The sequence below is a fragment of the Myotis myotis genome, unplaced genomic scaffold (genome assembly GCF_014108235.1).
Source record: "Myotis myotis isolate mMyoMyo1 unplaced genomic scaffold, mMyoMyo1.p scaffold_m19_p_1, whole genome shotgun sequence".
NCBI lineage: Eukaryota > Metazoa > Chordata > Mammalia > Chiroptera > Vespertilionidae > Myotis > Myotis myotis.
The window spans coordinates 40,772,785-40,780,659 of record NW_023416313.1 but is presented as its reverse complement, the minus strand read 5'-3'; the positions used below and the strand labels follow the sequence as shown (position 1 = coordinate 40,780,659).

The window sequence follows — 7,875 nt, the reverse complement described above, 5'->3', positions numbered from 1 at the left end:
GTCTCTATGATTTGGGTAATTTGTGATGCACTGACCTGATGTCTAACACATCACATCACCAATACTTGTTATAACAGGTAATTTTAATTTCACAATTACTTCAAATTCACCAAATCTAAAATTGAGGCCTCTATATCTTAAAACCTAAACAATATTTATTTTCTAATGATTTGTAAATTTTATTAATTATTTCACACTTTTATAGCCATCGATGACATCTTTGGATAGAATTTACATCACAGTTTAAGCATTATAAAGTGACCTTCTATTATGCTTCATCCCTGAATGTTCTCATTTTGTTTTAGTCTGTAAAATTGGCAAAGGTGTTTGTAGATATTAAATATTAACACCTGGCAACAGTGTGAAAAAATAGGCACTTTCATACATTGCCTGTGGGCATGATAAATTGACAAGCTCTTTAAAGGGTAATTTGGCAACATATCTATATCTATATATAGATGTATCTATATATGTATATATAGATATACATATTTTTAATTTAAATTCTTTATTGTTTAATGTATTACATAAGTCTCCTTTCTCCCCCCCCCCATTGACCTCTCCCTGGCCTCCCCCAACCCCCAGCACATGCCCTCATCTCCCCATCTGTGTCCATTGGTTATGCTCATATGCATGCATACAAGTCCTTTGGTTGATCTCTTACCCCCTCACTCCCCACCTTCCCTCATAGGTTGGACACTCTATTTGATTCTTCTATGACTCTGGTTCTATTTATTTTAAAGCTTTAAACATATTCATTACTTTCATTTATTGAATAATTCAACCCAAGTGCCAAATCTAGTACCTAACCTCTGATCAAACTGTACGTGTCCAAAACAAAACTCACATTTGTCCCTCTCAAACTACCACCCCAAACTCCCCGTCAAACTTCACCATTTCAGTAAATGTTACTTGAATTCACCTACTTGTTCCAGCCAGAGCAATTCTCTTCTCTCATTCTCTGTATTATCCAAATGTTAACAATTTACATCTTCCATTTCTGCTCTCTAGGCAGAATAATCTCTTAATAGCATTGTTATTGCTAGATATTAATAAATAGGTTATTAGTAAGAGAAAATTCTTTAATTACGTCTCATTACATAGGTTACAAGGATGACCTCACTCAGTCTCTTCTTCATGGTTCTATCAGTGGCTTTTTCTTTGATAATTCTGAGTAAATAATAAAACTTAGAATGTTAAATCTAAAAAGACCTTTGATATCAATTAGTCCAAAAGTCTTATTTCACTAATGAGATTACAGAGTCCTGAATATTTAAAAATAATGAATCCTTAAGTTATATATTGCTAAGGGTAGATTTATTGATGTTTTGGATATTGTTCAGATTCTAGTTCATTTTATCTTCTGCCTTAAGCTAGGTAAATTGATGTATTGTGTAGTTTCAGTTTTATCATAAATCATATCATTTTAATGAATGGAAAAATATTACATCTGCTTCAAGGCTGTTGTGAACATTAAGTAACACTTGACATTTTCTAATTGTTTGTTCAATTTGTCACAGAATAGATGTTCCAAATAAAGTAGCTATCATGTCGTTGTTCTTATTGTTGTTTCTGTAATGGCAAATTATATTTTTAATGAAAAGCTAATTATAATATTAATGCTACAACAAAACTATTGTAATTCTATTTGGTGGACTTTTAGTTTTCCACACAAAATGGATCTATTTATAATTTCATTGAAACCGTAATGAAAATTCTTCTGAAAGAATATCCAGTAATTTAACTAATTACTTAAGCAATAGTTAGAGCCACAATGTTCTTGACTTTATAAAATAGGAATTGCCACTAATTTGTGGGAATATGATTTGCCCTGTCCTTAAGAAAGGCTACCCTATAATGTCTGGTCTAGCTTTTTTGAAAATACTAAACCATTATTATTTTTTTTTTAATGAACTTTGGTACAAGGCTTTAATTTAATTAGATTGAAATTTGGGGCTGTTTGACATTTTTTTCTTCCTGGTTCAAGCATCCAATTTTGCTTTGGGTTGCATTAATTATTTAGTGAATGTTTTTATTTTTATTTTTTTTAAATTCTTTATTGTTTAAAGTATTACATATGTCTCCTTTTTCCCACATTGATCTCTCCCCAGTCATTCCCAATTCCCAGCACATGCCCTCACACCCCTACTGTCTGTGTCCATAGGTTATGCTTACACGCATACATACAAGCCCTTTGCTGATCTCTTACCCCCCTTCCCCTGCCTCCCCTTTGATGTTGGACAGTCTATCCGATGCTTCTGCCTCTGGATCTATTTTTGTTCATCAGTTTATGTTGTTCATTATATTCCACAAATGAGTGAAATCACATGATATTTATCTTTCTCCAACTGGCTTATTTCGCTTAGCATAATGCTCTTCAGATCCATCCATGCTGTTGCAAATGGTAAAAAGTTCCTTCTTTTTTACCGCAGTGTAGTATTCCATTGTGTAGATGTACCACAGCTCTTTAATCCACTCATCTGCTGATGGGCATTTAGGCTGTTTCCAGATCTTAGCTATGGTGAATTGTGCTGCTATGAACACATGGATGCATATGTCCTTTCTGATTGGTGTTTCTAGTTTCTTGGGATATATTCCTCGAAGTGAGGTTACTGACTCAAATGGAAGTTCCATTTTTAGTTTTTTGAGGAAACGCCACAGTGGCTGCACCAGTCTGCATTCCCACCAGCAGTGCACAAGGGTTCCTTTTTCTCCGCATCCTCCCCAGCACTTGTCATTTGTTGATTTGTTGATGATAGTCATTCTGACAGGTCTGAGATGGTACCTCATTGTCGTTTTGATTTGCATCTCTCAGATGATTAGTGACTTTGAGCATGTTTTCATATGTCTCTTGGCCTTTTGTATGTCCTCTTTCAAAAAGTGTCTTCGATCTTTTGCCCATTTTTTAATTGGATTGTTTATCTTCCTTTTGTTAAGATGTATGAGTTCCTTATAAATTTTGGAAATTAAACCCTTATTGGAGATAACATTGGTAAATATGTTCTCCCATGCAGTGGGTTTTCTTGTTGTTTTGTTGATGGTTTCTATTGCTGTGCAGGAGCTTTTTATTTCAATGTAGCCCCCTTATTTTATTTTCTCCTTAGTTTCCATTATCCTAGGAGCTGTATTGGTAAAGATATTGCTATGACAGATGTCTAATACTTTGCTGCCTATGGATTCTTCTAAGATTTTTATGATTTCCCGACCACATTCAAGTCCTTTATCCATTTTGAGTTTATTTTTGTGTATGGTGTAAGTTGGTGGTCTAGTTTCATTTTTTTGCATGTATCTGTCCAATTTTCCCAACACCATTTATTGAAGAGACTGTTTTGACTCCATTGTATGCTCTTGCCTCCTTTGTCAAATTTTTAGTAAATGTTTTGAAGATAAGTAAACATAGCATGTAGGATACTTATCAACCTTGGTCATCTAGGCTTAATATCCTTGTTTTCTACTCCCCCCCCCCTGCTGCTATGAGTAGCATGGAATTACTTATTATCCATAGTAGTTTCCAGATAATAAGAATGCATATAAGCATAACCAATGGACATAGACACTAGGGGGTGAAGGCATGAGCGGGGCTGGGTGGGGGGGCAATGGGAGAATAGGGACACATATGTAATATCTTAATAAAGAAAAAGAAAGAATGATACTTTGACTTGGGAATACATTGATTAATAAAGTGAGTGAGGCAACTACTGTGGCACATATAAAGTGATCTAAGAATAATTTAGTTCTAACTCAATGATTGGTTGCTTTACCCAAGACTACAAATAGTTGGCAGAATTTTAATTGCAACTATATTATGTTGAATTATATTCATATACTTAATTATTGTTATATACATAGAATATATGAAGCTCCATTTCTGTCAAAGCTGTAGCAATCTTAATTTCTTTCCCATTCTTCACATTTTCCCTTACACAAACCTAATCTAGAGTTTTGCTTTGAATTTGGCTTAATATTTGATAAAGAAATTAATTGGTGAAGAGAATTAAACTATTTTTCACTTTCATTCTATTTTTTTCTATATTAGATCAAAATTTACTTAGGCTTTGCATTTGTTGATTCACAGGGATACTATATGTAGTTTCTGTCTTTTGTTTTTACTATTTTTGTTTTTATCTCCAATAATTAAATATCCAATTATTAAGTAGTAATATGGCAGTTTCCTCATTCAATTACTCTATAACATACTATGAAAGAGAAAACAAAAATGGTAATGATGCATAAGGCCAATTCAAGTAGGGTCTACACCCCTACACAAATCATATTAAGTTGTCAATGTATTCATTAGAAGTTACTTTATTGAGGTAAAATCAAGACAAATAAGCCTCAGAATAATAAGTATTCAGACATTTTTATGTTTGAAATTTGGAAGTATATAAATACAATAAAACTGACTATATGTATAACATAAAAATAACTTCCTGGTAATTATTTTAGTTAAAAAGTCATGCCAGGCTTTGCAGACGACGCCGCCCGGAAGCCGCCCGTGACAACCCATGGGGAACTCCACCGTTTACTTCCGAGGGCTGCCGAGGGCGAGCCCCTGGGCAGCGTCTCCTTCGAGCTGTTTGCAGACAAAGTTCCAAAGACGGCAGAAAACGTCCGTGCTCTGAGCACTGGGGAGAAAGGGTTTGGTTCTAAAGGTTCCTGCTTTCACAGAATTATTCCGGGATTTATATGCCAGGGTGGTGACTTCACACATCATAATGGCACAGGCGGCAAGTCCGTCCATGGGGAGAAATTTGAGGATGAGAACTTAGTCCTGAAACATGCCGGTCCTGGCATCTTGTCCATGGCAAGTGCTGGACCGAACACAAACGGCTCCCAGTTTTTCATCTGCGCTGCCAAGACGGAGTGGTTGGATGGCAAGCATGCGGCCTTCGCCAGGGGAAAGACGGCATGGATATTGTGACAGCCATGGAGCGCTCTGGGTCCAGGAATTGTAAGACCAGCAAGAAGATCACCATTGCTGACTGCGGGCAACTCTAATAAATTTGACTTGTGTTTTATCTTAACCACCAGACCATTCTTTCTGTAGCTCAGGAGAGCACCCCTTCACCCCAATTTGCTTGGAATGTTCTATAATCTATGTGCTCTTGCCAGCTTATTGGGTTCCATAATTTCCCTACTCCTTCCCAGTCTAGCTGGATTGCAGAGTTAAGTTTATGATTATGAAATAAAATCTAAACAGTTGTCTGTCAAAAAAATAAAAAAAATAAAAATAAAATAAAAAATAAAAAATCATGCCAGTTGAAAATATAACAAAAACCTCATATTGTCTGTAAATATCTTTATCAATTTAGAGACAGTATTTATGAAAGATGTATTTTAATTCATATTTTGGGTTAGTGTTTTCTTCCTCCAGTTTTAGCTACTGCATACTGTTCTTAGCATTTTTACTGGATATTGACATGATGTCTGTCCCCAACTCCAACATCCATGGAATTATTAAAAAATGTAATGACTAAAAGAGTTTACTCTAAATAGAAAATTTACTTGGAAAGAAATTTCTGATCTTAGAATGCATCTCAGTAATGCAATTTGTGTTAACAAGTCAATAGTTTTTAAAAAACACACACAGATTAAGCTCTTGCTTGTCCCCATTCTCTTTGTGCTTTCAAATAAACTTGCGTGTGTTGATCTTTTTCTTAACATTTCTACATTCCTATGACTCAATTAACTTCATCCTCTTTTTTCAATAGTTTTATAATGCAACTGGAGGCTGTCTACAGCTAATGGGTAAAAGCAAGGAAGGGGGCAGTAGATACTGCTAAGAGGGAAAGCAGGAGTAGAAGTCAGATCCTTATTTCTATGGAAATGAAGTGTTGGAAGAAGTGTTCTTCCTGCTGTTTCAGGATAGATGTTGGATCCACGGCAGTAATGCAGCAAAGGTCTGTTAAGAGACTCCGGGATTTGGGTTAGTGCCTTCTTTATACTTAGGCGCACAGCTGGTGCAGGTGCATTTTCAGCCATAATAACTAATAACATCCCGGTGGAAACATTCAACTGTGGTAAAACAGACAGAAATCTATTATAAATGTGAGTGCAATGTCAATGTTTACAGAAGAAGGTCAAATAATGGAATTCCATTTAGTAAATGTCAGTACTGTATGAGTAGAAAGCATTCACAATATTTGCATTCTTATTAAAATGATACATAACAAAAACCATAAATATTTCATAGATTTTTGACTCCTATTTTTCCTTCCTCATCAGGATTTACTTTTCCTGCAATTTCTCTAAGTCTCAAAGTTCACTCTGTTGCTTATGTGCTTTCAGCGTTTGGGGTGATATGGTGAGCCACTGGTCTAGTACAATGTTTAGGTCAACCATAAGCTTACATTCAGATATGAATCCTAGAAATGAATGTTTCTTCTGTGAATCCACTCTAAGGCATACGCAGATCTTTACTCAATCACTTTAAATCAACCATTTTTGTCTTACACTGACTCATTTATTCTGCATAGAATTCACATAGTGAGATGAATTAGACCAAGCACATATGATCACATTGTTTGTTTGTTTTAAAAGAGGCAAAACCCTTCTCTAGCGTCTTCTTACTAACACCATGTCTCATGTCAGTATTTCATACTATTAAGGTCAAGGGATGTGTGTGTAGAAATCATAGATTACTTGCTCTCTAGAGGATCTGGATATATATATAGAAATACCTTGTATGAAAGGTTAGAAAAATAAACTTAAGGAAACATTTTGATTTCAGGTTAAAATCAGATTTTAATCTAATTTTAATCATATTATAATCTGATTCCATATGAAAAAATATGTTGCAGCTTTCACTAAAGAATTATCTTATACAAATATTTGAAAGTGCACTTTCTAAATCTATGGCTTTAAGGAGTCTTCGCTGGTCAGCCAACATGATTTTATAGAGGTTCTTTCATGAAAGATGTTGCAAATGATTAACCCTACTACCTTTATATTAAGACATTTCTCTCAATTAAAGAAATGACCTCTCAAAGCAGTGATGTACTAGCCTGGGAAATTCCATAGGTACCTAATTATGTTTGGTAATTGGAGTGAAACAAATGATTTTCAAATTTTGCATGAGAAGATAAAATGGCAATATAGAAAGTTACAGAAAGACTTGTGGATGATAATAATTTATAAAATATATATTCTAACATAAAAATAAACAGTTATCCTAGGTCACCCTAATAGGATTAAAATCAACATGACTAACAGTCAGTTCCCTAGGATTTTTAGTAAAACCACAAAGCAAGACCCTAGCTAAAGATCTCTCCATGGATTTGTTAGTAGAATGTTAGTCACACACTTATCTGCTTAGAAGGAATCAGAAAGGGACTCTTAAAACCAGGTATATCCTTATGAGGGTATGATACATTATCTTAAATTTCACCATTTGATACGTACTCTTATTTTCTCCATTTTATAGTTGGATTTCTTATAAAGTGTAATACTGGTTCCAAAACTTTTTCAGAAAAAGAACCTAAAGGTACTCATACTATATAATAAAAGCCTAATATGCAAATAGACCAAATGGCAGAACTACTGGTCAGCAGGAGGAGGGGCCAGTGCACAGGCGGAGCCAGGCCAGTGAGCAGAGGGACTGGATGGCAGTCGGGGGTGGCGGCAACCAACAGCGGCAAGGCATGGGGCTGCCATCATCCCCCCTGTCACCTCCTGCAGAGGGAAGCTGTCCGTTGGACATCCCCTGAGGCCTCCCAGACTGCGAGAGGGCGCAGGCCAGGCTGAGGGACCCCCACGAATTTTCGTGCACCAGGCTTCTAGTTGATTATAAAATGCATCCTAATTTCAGAAACATTATAATATCAGAAAATCACAGTTGAGGGAATATAGTATTTATTAAAGGTCAACAAAATTACA

At 35.5% G+C, this 7,875-nt stretch overlaps 1 pseudogene; it reads left to right on the top strand.

Moving 5' to 3' along the window:
• Positions 1–4,505: 4,505 nt before the first annotated feature.
• LOC118652614 lies at positions 4,506–5,024 on the top strand (annotated as a pseudogene).
• Positions 5,025–7,875: the final 2,851 nt, after the last annotated feature.